The sequence below is a fragment of the Hermetia illucens genome, chromosome 1 (assembly GCF_905115235.1).
Source record: "Hermetia illucens chromosome 1, iHerIll2.2.curated.20191125, whole genome shotgun sequence".
Lineage (NCBI taxonomy): Eukaryota > Metazoa > Arthropoda > Insecta > Diptera > Stratiomyidae > Hermetia > Hermetia illucens.
Window position 1 is genome coordinate 63,033,477 of NC_051849.1, and position 17,001 is coordinate 63,050,477.

A 17,001-nucleotide genomic window follows, 5' to 3' on the forward strand; every position below is an offset into this window, starting at 1 on the left:
AAAATGCTTTTTCATTTCCATAATCAAGGAAAAGACAAGTCCAAAAATTTGTACCTTAAAAAAGACGAAAAATTGTTTTTTTTTATTTAATGCTGTCGGACAAGAATTTTTGTTGGGGAACGGTACGTTGCGAATGAGTTTTCCTGACAATTTGATTATGAAACGAGAACAAAGAGTCACCCTCAGTTGACCATTTGCGTATAAAGAGCAATCCAGCATTTTCGTTTTTCCAACAATTTTTGTTATTATCAATTCACAGAAATTTCAAATCATAGTCATTAGGCAGAACTTGAAAACCTGAAAAATTTCCACTACAATTGCTGTAACGTTGCCAAAAAATTAATTTGTCTAGAAACTGAGCATTTCTTTTCAGAAATTGTATGTATGTACTCACTGTTAAGAAAGAAGCAAAGGAATCCGCAATTATGTATCGCCAATAATCACAGGAACGCGAACTTGATCTATCCGGTTATGCACAAAAGAAAATTTTCGAATAGCACTTTTTGATATATTTGTGATCTTGACAACTTAGTATTTTTGAGATTTATCTTTCATTAGCACAAATTAATATATTTGAACAAAAAGGACATTGACTTTGAGCTTTTTATTGTATATAATATATTAAAAAATCACGTATTTTCGAGCTTTCCAGCATATATACAATGGGGATGAGAAAAAAGATAAGACGCACTTTTCAAATTTCAGATTTTCCGATTTTTTTTCCGCACAAGCCAGTGGTTGGCCAATCCCAAACGGATTCAAACTCTTCTGTTTATTAGTATCACAGAACCATTACACGGTGTGGGCGCGATTATAGACCATAATACCGACATAATTGAAAAAAGTTAAATACTGATGGTTTGTCAGATCTGCTGACCGTTAATTTCTCCCCAAGACTCACTTATGTAAACCTTTTAAATTTGACTACGACTAGCGAAAACAAAGTGAAATGTTCTCGAGAACAGACACCGCACATCTACTCGAAAAAACAATTCGTGAAAAAATTCGAATCCTAAAAAGACACTGAAAACATAACAAACACAGATCTCAGATTGTCCGATTCGGATACAATTCTGATTCTGTTTTGAGCAGAAACTTTCATGGGAAGAGAGGAAAATCACTTTTCATTTTAACTGACATTGAATAAATTTAATTAAAAGTACATTTAAAAATGGAGAAGTGCAATGATAGAATGCTAACAAGTGTGGCCAAGTACCTATGTATGTGCTGTTCATGTAGAGTGTGTAGAACCAGTGACGGAAAGCTACGGTTGGCAATATAAAGTTTAAATTAAATTGGTTGGCGGTTGGCGCATGGGCACCGCGATTGCATACAGATACATGTATCTCTGCAGCTATGCCGTGATTGAACACTTTAAATTTAACGAAATATTAGCTTGAAGGAGGCATAGAAGATAATTTGGATGGAAGTGGACACTATCAATCACGTAGTTGATAACAAGGATTTTCAACAGCATTCTGAAGCCTAATCTGAACCGAATGTCGATATTGAAGGCATTAAAGTATTTAAATTTGCTTCAAAGGAGTAAACACATTCCGTTCATTCCATTGCCATTTTCGAGTTGTATGTTTTCCAGGAGCGAGCTCCAGCAATATGTCGGTCAGAGGAGAAATGCATGCTTATATTTGATAGCAAATTAATCCGAAGCACCGCTCACGGGATCACACCTATGAGGCTGTTCTACACAATTAATTTATTGCTAATTTTCATTCATGGGACATTTCGCAACACTGAGTTAAACGCTTTGCAGACAGTGGAAGTTCTCATGTGACAAATGTGAGCGAACATCTAATTAATTGATTCGCCTATTCCAACCGGTCGTGGTGAGATTTTTTGTAGTTTAAACCGATTACAATGAAGTATCAAAGAAGCCGTCGAGCAAATAGCGCAATTTGTTTATGTGTATCATGATCATGTGTCGATACCCTGCATTCAAGTGGTTCTAATTGAAGTCAGAAGGTCCTGAAATAATAATTCTAGATCAAGACTGCGGCGGTGAAACGGAACAATTTAAAAGAAAATACTAATAACGTTTTCCAGCATTTACGCTAATGTTGACTGATATTAATGGTTCGTGTTTAGCAAATGCCGACGTGAACTCAGCATAAGGCCGAATTTTTCATTAAGAAAATTCCTTGAATGTAAATGATATGCTCTCGTGGAAGTTAGCAAGGTCGGCCGACATACGCGTAATGTTTTATGAGGAAAGTGTTGAGGAAGTTCAAGTTCGTTATTGAATTAGATTGGCTTGGGATTTTGCAATTTTCACGTGTTGAGTGAAAACAGTAACAGTTTTCCTTAGTCAAATAAAAGTTAGGACTCTTTTCCTATGGCTTTACGGAATATCTAGATTAGTTAATTAGAATTCTTATAAGAAAGTGGGGATTCGGTGCAATATTTACTATATATATGTCAGGGAAAGTTTAATAATTGCACATTTGCATTAATGAGAAGCTGCACATAGTTTGAGGTTTATGTTTTCAGCAGTGCCAACGCTTTTGTTGATATCTCCGGTTGTCAGAAGTAGCGAGGGTCCTCAAAACACTCACTACAGTGCAAAGTTTTACTGAGTTCCCCTACTAAACAATTTTTTTATTACCCTGTATGCACTCCTCGGATATTACCTTGCTGTGATGAGGGAGCCTATATTAGCAGCACTAAGGGTGCACAAAAGACATGAAGATGGAAGCAATGGATAGTAACTCTTTGTGGTAAGGAGTCACTAACTTCGAAAACATTCGCGACTTTGAAAAATCAGGTTGTGGAGAAATTTGTGAAAAACATGCTCTCCACTCCAGTGGAAAGCCTGTACCCAGTGTCTACTGCGCGGTCAGTTAGAAAGGATAGTGCAACAATTCACTTAATGGGAGGAACTGGAAACTTGACTTTGCCCGGCCTATTGGCTAATTCTTCCAGGAAACTTTAGCCCCAACGGGAGGAGACTACAGGCTTGCCTTTCTTCCACCTCTGCCAGGAAAAACGGAATAAAGGCAAGATAATGATGTGGACGCAACTGGTCTCGATATGTAGATCCATGAAGCTCGCACACTATGAGCCTGGGACGGCTCCCAGGCGACGACAATGAAAGGCAATGAGAAAGAAGGCGAAGTTTTGGCAATGAGGACATGGGCGTTGCAGCACCATCGAGTGGGACGATATTCAGAGAAATCGAACCCAAGAAAGCGGAATTTTCGACAGAAAGTAAGGAGAAGTAGGTAACCACGATCGGATCCGCACTGGATGCAGCAGACTTTTCAGTTAGCACAAACATGCAGGTTAGTTAAATTAACTTGCAGTAGGCCAAAGCCTCTTCCTATCTACTGACAGCAAGGCTGGCAAAGTTGCAAGACTGTCCTTCTATATTTCTGCTAAAAAAGCCATGGGTTCGTTTTAACCAAATCTGTGATTTTGGATCAATAAAAGGGACTAGGATGCGTGGTTTGAAGTGTTCAACTTTTTGGTTTTCCTGTGTTTCAATGCAACGAAAAGATTTTTTTTTGATCAAGGACAACCCTATTATTTTCTAAGCAGATTCTAAGCACTGAGGAAGGGAGCAACTGGCTCCCAAATTATCAATATCTGCAAATGAAAACAATAGACTTATCCCTAATCAAAAAAATAATCTTTTCGTTTCAATTGAGACTAGGATGTTTTTCGATGAGAGATCTTCGAGACCGAAAGCTTGCGACCTGATATCAAAATCGTTAGAGGCACCCATGCTGAGACAATTCTGTTCCTAGGACGTTGTTGCGAACTTACAGTGCCACGATAATGGCAAGAGAAGAAACGTTATAGTTGACTCCACTTACATACCCTATGATTCTGTGTCCTCCACTGATGCAAGAATTAAGTGATTTGATAGCGTATGCAAAGTCAAGTGGCATTGAACTCTAACTAGCTTGTGATGCGAACGCTCAGCATATTTGTTGAGGAAGTAGCAAATGCAACCTTAGATTTTATCACTTCAGTTGGTCTGATGACCCGAACGTAGGGTGCGCCTCTATGTTTATGGGGCCAAGAAGAAATGACAATCTGCACTCCGAAGTTGTTTGAGTTGTCCAACCCTCAGAATTTAGTCTAACTATTGCATTCGAACAGTCTGTGATACAAAGACGGGATCGTAGGAAAACGGATTGGGTAAAGTTCTATGAACTTCCTGGCAACAAAGCGGAGCTTCCTAAATGACTAAGGACTCCCTTGGCGATAGAATATCAATTGAACCCTCTAAATTCCTCACCTTTATGGTGCTTTGTAGAGGCTTGTCCTGTTTCGAATGTGCAAAGCGGTAAAAAGGTGCAAAGACTCAGGAAATCCACCAGATGACTTCTGAAGCGTGTTTGTAAAAACAATTAGAACGAAGACTCGTTAAACTTCTGGAAATCGAATATAAGAGGCTCGCAAAATGTTCAAAGCCAGACTTTAAGGCATACTGTGAGGAACTGGAAGAAGAAAGACGGGCTTCTAGGTTGTGCAGAGTTTTTAAAAAGAATAAGTCGGTCAAATTGGACTCTCTTAGAAAACCGAATGGAACTTTCATGAACTCCAGAGTTGAGTCTATACAGACTCTCTTGGAAGTAGACCACCCCTGAGAACAGCTCTCAGAAGCTGGGAGAGAATTGCGGTTTCTACAAACCTATCAATATAAAGGTATTCCAAGAGGGATTGGGACACTGCGAGAGCTGCTAAACTATCTTTCGAACACTTCAAAGCACCTGGCATGGATGACATCAATACAACAATGCAAAAGATGTGCATTGAACAGTTAGAGTAGCTTCTGAGAAATATCTTTCGAGGATATCTTGCTCTGGGCTACGTGCCTTCCTCTTGGCAGAAGATTAAGGTATTCTTCGTACCTAAGCCTGAGAAAGATGACTATTCAAAGAATTTCAGCAAATCAGCTTAACATCATTTTCGCTGAAATGTCGGTAGAAACTGGTTGAGTGTCACATTCACGAGAAGGCGCTAAGGTCGCACCCATTAAATGAAAACCAGTATGCTTACCAACGTGGAAACTTCTGTGAGTCAGTTCTTCATTATTTGGTTTCAAAGATAGAGGTCAAAACTGTGAAAGTCCAGTACGCGATGGGGGTGTTCGTGGACACTGAAGGAGCGTTTAACTGTGCGCCTTTCAAAAAGCTCTGTAATGCCCCCAGAGACCATGGTGTTGATGAAACTTTAATTAAGTGGATCTATGTTATGCTAACATAGAGATTGTTGTGTGCTGAAGTGGGTGTTGATCGCTAACTAAGAACGAAAGCAACGATATGCTGCCCCAGTGTCGTGTGCTATCGCCGCTTCTGTGGAATATGTTAATGGACTCACCACTAAGCGAACTGCAAAATCTGCCAATACACGTTCAAGCTTATGCAGATGACGTGGCTGTGCTAATTGTTGGTCGAGATCTCGGAACGGTGTGCAGAAATACACAACGCCTCGTTGATTTGATTGACAATTGATACTTCAGGCATGGACTTTTAGTATATCCAAATATAACTACAATGGTATTATTTACAAAAAAGAGGAAACTGAATGATCTTTGCCTTCCAGAGATGAGAGGTGCAACCCTTCAACTCTCTGAATAAGTTAAATTTCTGGGAGTTATTGTAGACAGGAAGCTCCTTTGGGCAGACCTTTGTCTCAACATGGAGACTTGCGCCTCAGGTAGTAATGTGGATATACGTTGCTATCACTAGACTGATGTTCGCCTATGCTTCCGTAGTGTGGTGGGTTAAGGTGAAACAAACGAGTTTTCGCTGTAAGCTAGCCACACTGAAGAGGACTGTGTGTTTGGGTATAACCGGTGCCATGAGGACGACATCCGGCGCAGTTCTAAATGCATTGCTTAACTTGCAGTTCTTGGATTTTTTTATTCAGACCACCGCAATGGGAAAAGCTCATAGATTAACTCGATCAAATCTATGGAGAAACAATGAACGTGGGAGGTGGACACCGAGCGTTGGAAGAGTTATCGGGAGAACTGAATCCAGTTTTCGCAATGCGTTCTGATTCTGATTCATCTGTTTGATAAAACATATAACGTTACTTTCAAACGTAGAGAAAACTGGGACGAACAGGGAAAAGGTTTTGTAGCGGAAGTGTACCTCTCGAATAAAATCAAGAATTGGGCTTTTTCCTTGAGCCAATATGATCGGTCTTTCAAATACTCAATTTTGAACCGCACATAGGGTACATTTGGGAAAAGCCTTCCACCACGAGTATGATCCTAGCATGAATGATGCCGAATGTAGGAGGGCCACTTTTTGATTGCTTATCGTTAGGTTCCATCTCTAAACTGAGACCAGATACAGCATGTCGTCCCAGTTTGGGGAAACTGAATTAAGATGTAGTCGTTGCAACAATTTGTCTGTATTTTCGGTGCCTAAAATCGCCCCTGATTTTTAGTAACATATTTTCACCCTTTCTTTGGCGGGTCGTTCCTAATCCGATTGAACAGGTGGAGAGCGCGCTGGACTTTATGGGAAATATATTTTATATACATACAATTCTCCGATTTTCCATCCATAAATTTTTCTTTAGTTGTATCTATCCAAAACAAAAAAAAAACATTAATGTCCTAATTATTTTCTGAGATTGATGGCAGTTTTTTCAAAAATTCCATTGACTTCCGAAACTTTCTAATGCCCACCATCAGCCACTGACCAAATTTAAAACAAAAGGAATAAAATACATTAAATATCTATTTTGTCTGCTCTTTTCGTCGCATGTCACTCTTATTTCTTGGTCTGGGGCTTTTAAAATAAAATGTCTTGCTTGCCAAAAAATGTACATATTTAACAATTCATAGAGCACATGTGTTTGTAACATTACGTTAAGTGTATGCGGTGGATTTGTTTGCTCCCGAAATAAGAATCAAGGGTAGATCATGGCCGAAATCTTGACTTTAGCTCGAAATTTTCATCAAGTGGATAATGATCGCTTTGTCATCCAAAGAAACATAAATTTAATTAGTTCTGGCGTGTGTGTAAAAAGGTGGGGAAAGAAAATGTTTTGAGGAAAACCAGTGGAAAGCACCTGCGTACTGTCGCCAAATGCTTTCGGTTAACATTTGGGAGAAATAAGGGTGAAACTATTTTTAAGAAGTTCAGAGCTGAACAAATGCTGAGTACAGAGCTTTACAAATTACTTGAGAGAAATTGAAATTGATGATGAATCAATCCTGTTAGAAAGAGGAAAACTATAATTAGCGGCTCAGGTGTTAGAAATTGTGTTATGCAACAGTTGAAGGAAGTTTTGTGAATCAAAAGACTCACCGTTTGATTGCAATCTTCAGTACACATTTGCAGTCATAAATGTTATTCCTAAAAATCGCATTACTCCTAAGGTAGTTGAAAGTAGAAAAAAACAAATCCCATTTAGGGGTTGGAAATATTAAGACTCCACAGAATGCCTTGCTAATCGTTGTAGCTTTTTAAAGGGGGGCTCCCCATACATGCAAAGGGGGGATTCAAAATTTTTTTTCACCGGATATAGTCGCGTGGAGTATCAAATGAAAGGTCTCGATTAGTGGGTCTCGATTGACAGAACTGAGTGATTTAAAAATCTCGAGTCAATGCTATTAGCCAATGGAGAACAGCGTTATGTACAGTATTCGGAACTAGGCAGTTTGTTTGTTTAAGGGGAGGATAATATCTATGGCTGTAATATGTATGTATGCTTTGTAGTTTAGAAAAATATGAAGGATTATGTTGGATTTGTAGCTATATGCGGATAGAAAAATGTGCGTTAAAGTCTCCAACATAAGATGAACTTAAAACCTTTATACCCGAAGCGCGAGCTTGCAGTACTCCGACTTGTTTGTATCCATTGTAGGTTAAGTTCTTTACATTTGCTAATAATATTAAATTCTGACTATGAAGCGTATGAGGTTGACTATTATCAATACAGTGCTTTCCATCAAATGATTTATTTAAATCGCTTTCTAAAAATGGAGGCCAAAAGAATTTATAACTATGTGACATGGAACTGTCAGGCACTCATCGCTCCTCACATCTACTTCTTTTTCTTCAGCTTTTGTCTCGTCCACAAGTGAGCTCAGCTCATCGTGATCGGTTTCACCATTTTATTTTATCAAGTGCCTGATCTGGATGTAATCGCGAGGCTTTTCAATCCCCATCCAGCGTATAAACCCACCGATGTTTCGGTCGGCCTTTTGGTCGTTTACCATCGACTTCGATGTTCAGACTAATCTTTGCAAGTGAATTCTTGTTAGCGTGAATTACGTGACCATACCCTCGAGGACGCCTTTCTCGCAGTTTTTCCACGATCAGTTCAACCTCATATCGATCGCAAATATCCTTATTTCGAATGTGATCAAAACGTGTCACGCCACTAGTCAAACGCAATGTGTTCGTCTCCATTACCGCAAGCCGGTGTTCTTGTCTTTTATAGTCGGCCAACACTCAGAACCGTAGAGAGCGACAGGACGGACGACATTTCGGTAAATTCTAGATTTGAGATGTTTGCCGAAACGTCAATCACAAAGAACACCAGTTGTGGAATGCAACTTCATCCGGGTTGCGCTAATGCGTGAAGCAATTTCATAAAGCGATTCTCCATTGGTTCATAGCATTGACCCGAGGTATTTAAATTGCTTAGTTCAGGACAGGTCACTAGCAGAACTGAGTGATTTAAATATCTCGAGTCAATGTTATCAGCCAATGGAGAACTGCGTTATGTTCCTCACATAGGGAAACACAAAACCTTTCATACCCGTTCATACCTGTTAGTTCTGATACACGCTCCGCGGCATGAGCGGTAAGTGCAGGGATCTCACACGTGGTACAGAGGTGGAAAGTTAGCATTTTTCCTTGATTTTTGCTTGTAGACCAGAATATTTTCCTGACATATTTGAAGCATTGTCGTAGCTTGGTCTTCTACAATCTTTAATCAGAATATGATGATTCTCTAAAACATTCAGAACTGCTTCAATTAAATACTCACATTTATGCTCTTTAATAGGTATAAATTTCAGAAGTGTTTCAACAGGATCAGGGCCTTTTACGTATCTAATTACAGCGAAATCTGCTATAGAAAAGGCAACATATCTGTAAGGGTGGTTTTGTAAAGCGCGAACAACCAACATACCGATCTCGGGTACATTAATTCAAGAGAAAGCTTTTGAAATCTCCAAGACTTCTGGCATCACAGATTTCAAGGCATCTTTGGGTTGGCTGGAAAAATCCAGAACGAGGCATGCCATTAAATATAAAACAATAAATGGACGAGCATCCGTGGACTCGATTTGAGCCATCAAATTAAAAGATTCATGAGCTGAATTTTCAGAAAAAACATTTTCAATTGCGATGAGACCGCGTTGTTTCATACGGCCATTCGCGAAAAAAACATGGCATTTAAGGATGAAACCTGTAGAGAAGAGAGTTAAAAAAAACACAGTTAAAAATTGTTTCATAAAATCAGGTTTTCCAGGGGTTACTTCAAAATTGTTTACTTCAAATTGTTTCTGTTGAAACAAGTGATGTAAACGAACTTGAGTCTCTTTTGGAACAATTATGCGAAAAGCCAACTTGCTGCAAGTCCTATGCAAATGTAGACCACAATCTATGCACGAAGGATGGAACGCTTCAAATCATGGATATCATAGCTCAGACCATTTCATTGCCACCACAAGCGCATGAATAAGAATCTCTTTAACTTCTCTTCTTTCTACTTATTTATGTTTAAGAAAAAACACGTGTAACAAGTAAAGAAGCTTTGTTTTATATTGAGCAGTTGAAGCTTTACTTCATTTCGAAAGTAGATGCTGAACACGTCAACATCCTTTCAAGTATATATGGATTTAGAAAGAAAAACTTCAGACGGAGAGAAATATCGTTCAAAAATTACCGATTTTTTCCAAAATTAATTTATGTATACGTGTCTCGTTCTACACAATTGAATACGTGCAAACTCGGCCATGCTATTAACATAGTGTGCTGGCCCTAAGCCCAGGTAAAGGAGGAGGGTTTGAGGCAACGTACTTTGTACTATTCTTAGTAAAACAAAAATCACATGCTGAGATCAGGGAAAGAGATAAATAACGTATCATCATCATCATCAACGGCGCTAAGCCTGCCTTAAAAAGGAACTCCAGACATCCCGGTTTTGCGCCGAGGTCCACCAATTCGATATCCCCAAAAGCTATCTGGCGTCCTGGCCTACGCCGTCGCTCCATCTTGGGCAGGGTCAGCCTCATCTACTTTTTCTACCATAGACATTGCCCTTATAGACTTTCCGGGCTGAATCATCCTCATCCATACGGATTAAGTGACCCGCCCACCGTAACCTATTGAGCCGGATTTTATCCACAACTGGATGGTCATGGTATCGCTCATAGATTTCGTCATTGTGAGGGCTACGGATAGTTGGAGTTATTCCGCTATGCTAAATCCTACCTAATCTCTCTTAGTGACAGGCCCCGCGACAGGCCAACTAAGAAAATGCATACAACGTTGTTAAAAACAAAATGATCGAATTGAGTCACAAGCCTCGGAAAAATGCTACTGCGTTCACCTCTGCCGACGCGCCAGGACGGGTATTGGCCCTGTCGAGAAATGGGTAAGGATTCTTGACGCATGGACGGCATCAGGACGTAAGCAAATTAGTCCGGGAAAAAATACGTATCTGCAGGTCGGTGTCTATTGAAGATTTCCATCTCCTCAAAAGAAAAAAAAGACAGACAGTGAACCTTAAAAAGGAAAATAACATACTTCCAACAAACGGGAAGAAGAATGAAGATAGGAGACTACAACTTTGAAACCGTTGATCATTTCTCCTATCTAGGGTCAAAAATCACAACCGATAACAGCTACGACGATGAAATCTGCGCACGGTTGTTGACAGCCAACAGAGCCTATTTCAGCTTACAAAAACTGTTTCGTTTCAAACGTCTTACCATTGGGTCAAAGCTCTTACAGTACAAGACACTGATCCTCTGATCCTCATGTACTCTTCGGAGACTTGGGTTCTTAGCAAGAAAAGTTTCGAAATCTTGGCAGCGTTCGAGAGAAGAATCCTCCGAAGAATTGTTGTCTCCCTACATGAGAATGGACGATTCCGTAGCCTACGTGACGACGAAATCTATTAGCGATACCATGACTGTCAGTTTGTGAATAAAATCCGGGTCAATAGTCAGTTAATCCGTAAGGGTAAGGATGATCCCGCTCGGAAAGCCTATAAGGGCAATATCTATGGTAGAAAAAGAAGACGAGGCAGACCCTGCCTAAGATGGAGCGATGGCGTAGGTCAGGACGCCAGACAACTTTTAGGGATATCGAATTGGTGGACCTCGGCACCAAACCGGGATGTCTGAAGTTCCTTATTAAGGCAGGCCTAGACCGGATACCGGTTGTTGCGCCGTTGATGATGATAAAAGGGAACAAAGGACGGAAATTACACAAGTACAAAAAATAATTAACAAACCCTACGCAAGGAACAAGTAGAAAACCGGAAGCTGAACAATTCAGGTATGAAAGGTTTTGCGTATTTTTGTGTAATAATATTTAAACGTAGAACTGTTCCGTTTACACGTAGCAGGTTGTAGGTTGTATATTTTTTGATGTGGCACCAGTTATACTATGCAAATTACCTAGGAACCTCCCGAAATAAACCAAAATTTTATGAATATTATCAAAGCAGCCACAAAAAATTATTAACATTTCAGATTGGATGAGGGAGTGAAAAATCAAACTAAACAAAACCAAATCGATTTACATTAACTCGATTAACAAAAAATTGAATCCAGCTAAAGCCATGACCAACGTGCAAAACATGCCAAGGGTGAATGGAGTTAAATATTTGGATATGACACTTCATGCTAAATCCTGCCGAAAAAAGATTCATTCCAAAAAAAGGAAAAGTTAAAGCCAGACACAAACAGATTTGCTGGTTATTGGGTACATGAAGTTCCTAATCTATAAGCAGATTTTAAACCCAATATGGACGTACGCATACATTATGACCAATGAAACTAACTTGAAAGTGGTTAAGACTTTCCAGAACACAGTGCTCAGGAGCAGAGAAGACGCTCTGTGGTAGATTCGAAATGAAGATCTACATTGAGTTGTGCGAATACAGTGAGAACTTCAAAAGAGTGAAGCCTAATGACTTACTCTCATAAAAAGCAAAACGCCAAAGGAGGGTCATGGGGTAGGATCTTTCCCCTACAAATTCGGGGAAAACCCCATTCGTAGCTTAGTGAGAGTTGGTTTTAGGGTGTATAAATTCCACAGCCTCAGTGTCAATGAATCTCAAACAAGTCAGAATACCGGAAGCTCGGCGCTTCATATACATATGATGATGACGTCATACACGCCCTGGAATGCAACAAATTTACATGGAATGCAATATTTTAACTTTCAATAACTTTGTTAATAATCGTTGGATTATGTTGCAGCTACACTGTTGCCAAATTTTGTACTTCTAGGAGTTAAGTTAAGAGGGTCATCTCGTGTGAAGACCGTTTTATTGAAGTATACAACGACTTATACACCCATCTCCAAAAAAAGGTGTTTACCACAGTCCGCCCTTTAGGATTATTAAAAAATATTGAAAGCAAAATTGTTGGTGCCTTGTTAAACTTTTTTTTTGTGAATTTTGGTGTTTTTTTCAAGGCTTTTTCGATGAATAAAAAAACTACCGAATGGATCGCAATTATTCTAGTTTGCGGACCGTAAAAATATGTTCTTAATAAGTCGTGAAAGTTTGAAAGAATTTCGTTAGATAGATTTTGGACTATGGTGGCCGGTGATTTTCAACATGCAGTTTCGAGAAAAACGCATTTAAAAAGTAGAATGTGATTTTCAACCATATAATCTCAACTGACCATTAATCTGCTTTACCTAATCCATAAACCTTTCTTGAAGTGAAACAGGCCTTGGCTTCAATTCGTATGATTTTAGCAAAGTCATTCGAACGTCATTTGGACCGATAAATACGCGCTTTATTACGACGATCGACATAAACCTGGCATGTGACCTGGCCTTGACTTGTTTAACACTGTAATTTCCGAACGACTCTTAATATCAACAAATCACTTTGCGCATATATTCTACACTATATCTCGATGGAATTAATGCCAGAAAAAAAATCAATTTCGCGGATCCGACACACGGGATGACCCCTCTAAGGGGAATTTTCGGATATATTTCTAAAACATAGTAAAATACTATTATTAACCTCATTTGTGCAGATATCGGAACGGCATGTTTTTGAGGCCTAGATTTCGTATAGATACATCACTGTGATTTTTTCAGATTCTTTGGTTGGATAGGTTCTGAGAACGAGACCTCGGAAACACGTTTTGAGCCATCACTCTCATATGTTTCATCTAATATCAGAAATAAGATCAATATTTTCAGTGGATATCCCACACGACCATACTCTGTGAAAAACAAAGTACAACCCTCTTTTTGCATATATTGGGAGTCCCCCTCAAATTCACTGCATATAAAGGGACACACAGGCCACATGTCTTCACCAAATTTTGTAACAGTTCGTTCGACAGACGGACAGACAGGCATTGAATCGATTTTAATAAGATTTTGTTTCGCACAAAACCTTAAAAACCAAAAGCTCCCCAAGGTTTAAATTGATTTAATTACAATTAAGGCAATTGCTTAATTAGACTAGAATAAATAATTAAGTTTTCAACTGTTTTATTCGGTACAATTTATCTTATCTGCACTATGCATTAAACGCGTGAAATTGAATTACATTTGAGCGGTTGCTTTTTGAACAAAAAAGTCCGGAAAACTCAGAACATTTCAAATTAAATATTAACACAAGATTCGCAATCATTAACACGAAATTTTTATTAAAAAGGGGTTTCCATTTTTTTGAGGATCAAATGAGGAAATAAAATAAACTTTATAATGTTTTCTTTTGATATTTCAGATAGACACGATGGAAGCAAAAATTCGTTTCGAGCAAATATAGAAGACATATATTAGCCTGATGAAGAAAAGCTCATTATGTTTAGTATATTTATAAATTTTTCTGACAATAAAAATGTATCATTGACGACAATGGCTGCCACGGACTCCCCGAAAGATAGCTTTGTTCTTACAGTGAGAAAGTCTTGTGGGGAAGTCGTTGACACCAGACACTTCGTTTTTTTTGCCGAAATAATGATAACAATCAAAATCACTCATGTCTATGTATACTTACTGTTTTATTTTTAGTTACATAAGGAAAAAGAAAAAAGTGATTTCAAACGGACACTGAATATTGTAATCCTTGAAATATGGGTCACGAGATGAAAATGATTTCTTTCGCCAGCATGCTACCAAAACGTGAGCATGTGAGACATTTAGTTTTGTTAAGTGACATCGAAGTATCTGAAATGTGTGGGATCTAAACTGATTTATTTAATTCCATACTAATAGACGTATTCATGTATTTTGGGTACGAATTGATATGATAGAGTTGAAGACCAATTGAGCGCAACGATCTAGGACATTAAATAAATTACCCTGGTGGATATACATAGCCAAAAACCTACCCCATAAGTGTTTTCGCAGGAATTGGGGAACTGCAGTTTTACACTCTCGCGTGGGGATCAATCGCACTAACCGTGTAATGTGGTAATTATCATTGCTTGAAGGTCTTGTTAACATGCTAACTTCATGGAAATAGTAATAATATTTAAAGACTAAAGGTATTTAGCAAATGCGGCAGTTAAATGTTTATTGATATGTTTTATTAAATTCGCTAACAGACTGTGTCATTTACTGGCAACTAGATAATTTTCCGATAATTAAACGGTGCCAAAAACGTCAACATTCCGTGATTTCACGCTTTATAACATTCAGAGACACATTCAAATATACTCGAATAACATTCGAATGGGAAAAATCGATAGAAGGCAATCAATTAATTTCAAGTTCAGTCATTTTATTCAATGTTGCGGTAGAACTAACAGGCCATTGACGTAGATTGAATATTTATTATTGAATATATGTGTATCATTCCAGGAGAGTGTTGGAGGATAGCACTAACGTTGCATTTTAATCGAGTGGAGTGGAAAGCCAATGGAGAAGTTATGCCAAAGTAGAAAATTGAATAGGCTGGCGGTGCAACTCTTGAATAGTTCTATGCACCTATGAGAATGCAAATCAAATTGACTTTACAGCACCAAAGAAATTGCTTGTAATATATAAAATCGGCTTTATAGCTTAATGAAATATCAAACTAGATATTAATATCGATCACTCGGCATATTTGTGTCAGTTATTTCTAGGACGATTGATAAAATGTTTCCGGAGGTGAATAACGAAATGAGAACGTCCCCAGCTTGAGAAGTTCATTAGTAGAAGTAGAGGAGTTTTAAATCGTTTATGAATAATGAATTTGATTCTTCAAGGGCTGAGGGCGTAAATTTGATTGAAAATATTCGTAAAGGAGGGTGGGGGGCTGGAAAAGATTGCATTTCGCCCGATCCCGGATTTTTTTCGGGGGCCCGGAATAGAAATTCCAATAAAAACATGCCAGAAAATCCAAAAGCTGGACGCTTCAGGTATGAAAGGTTTTGTGTATTTCTTACATAAAAACATATGAGTGGACATTCGGTCTATGAATACCTAACACGAAATGTGTATAACCATGTTTTGTCAGAATATTCACTTTCGCGTGCTACTGACATTCAAAGTCTTAGCATTTGCAATGAAGCGACAACTTTAAACTATTATAACTTTGTCATAATAGAACGCGTTTACTACCAAATTTGGTTGGACCATGTTCTACATTATAGCTTATTTACTATTAACTTCACAATTGTAGGATGAAATTAAAGGGGGTTTTGCAGTCAATTACCAAAAATTATAGTACACTAGCGGCTCGAAAGTTAGAATTTGCTGAAATTAGAAAAGCTTGGAAATTAGAAAAAAACAATTTATTTACATGTAGCATTCTAAAATTAGAATAAATTGTTCTAATTTCCGAGCTCCGAAATCCGTTTTCTATTTTCAAGTTATTTTGTTATGTTTTATTTACCTTTTGTTGGCTAGGATAGGTGAGCATGTCTGTGTACTGCGTCAGTGGACTACCAATCACACACCTCGCTGTCATCAAAGAATGTGCCAAGAAACATTTGACAGATGATATTACTTCGGACTAGTTCCCGTTTTGCCGTCTCAGGGAGCATGCAAGCTAGAGAATTTTCTCCACCAAGGGAAGGGAGAAGAGGAAGGGATTGCCATCCGGTCCCCCACCCCGGTCGAGCTCAATCTTCTTTGCGAGAACAAAAACCTGAACATAATGTGCAATATATCTATCACTCTGTCAGTGTTGCATGTCCCTGATAAATCCTGTCTAGAGAGAGCTCTTCTACATAAAGTTGCTGATGAATTCCATCCTACTGTGCACAAGAAAAAAGGTATGATTGGAGTCGTGCACTGCCACATTGCAGAACCAATATTCTACAGGAAACATTGGAAGCCTCCAAGCCCGCTTAGAATCTGAATATAAAAATAATCAATCGAATCACGGTTTCGGTTCTGCCACGCTTCTAAGTTGCTGATAAATCGCGCAGTTCGACTGTTTCTTGACTAGTTTTACCAAGAGAGTTACCCTTATTTAGTGTATGTTGTCTTTCTTCGCGTGCAATTTTTTTCCTTGGTGCTATTTTTTCCTTCGCAAGGAGGAAAACGAGGATTACTCTCACAATCACCATCACAGCCGGTTCTAAGACAGGACAGTATGCAGGCGCCACCCGCAAAGCTACCCGCCTCTATACTTACGCAAGATGCAAGAAGAGCAGATGGGACTTCGTTGCATTCATGAATAAATGTCTCCTGCTAGAGATAGAAACCCTCCAACTGCGGCCTTGTCCGCCGCTGCTTTTATTTGTTGCCATTTACTTAACTTCTAGCATCAAGCGTTAAGAGAAGCACTTTCCGTCTAATTCAACGGTGTGTTCGTTTTAACTCGGTGGACAGCATCCACAACCTCCACGACAGCATTTAG

At 38.8% G+C, this 17,001-nt stretch overlaps 1 protein-coding gene and 1 long non-coding RNA gene across 5 annotated transcripts in view; one reads left to right on the forward strand and one right to left on the reverse strand.

Annotated features, from left to right (window-relative positions):
* The window catches only part of LOC119646283 (synaptic vesicle glycoprotein 2C-like), a 92,550-nt gene that overhangs the window by 65,199 nt on the left and 10,350 nt on the right, over positions 1–17,001 (reverse strand). Inside the window, exon 1 of one of the 2 annotated variants that reach the window (XM_038046692.1) lies at positions 395–957. The exons of the other annotated variant lie outside the window; for it this stretch is intronic. The gene's annotated coding sequence lies outside the window, so the exon portion shown is untranslated. Of the gene's footprint in view, positions 1–394; positions 958–17,001 lie in introns of those variants that run through there. 2 annotated transcript variants of the gene reach the window in all.
* LOC119646284 lies at positions 1,001–15,162 on the forward strand. 3 transcript variants are annotated; one of them, XR_005248714.1, is made up of 4 exons: positions 1,001–1,844; positions 13,933–14,330; positions 14,424–14,621; positions 15,012–15,162. It is a non-coding gene; the product is annotated as an uncharacterized LOC119646284 (long non-coding RNA). The 3 variants fall into 3 exon arrangements; XR_005248713.1 differs by having other exon boundaries at positions 13,933–14,621; XR_005248715.1 differs by having other exon boundaries at positions 1,001–1,797; positions 13,933–14,621.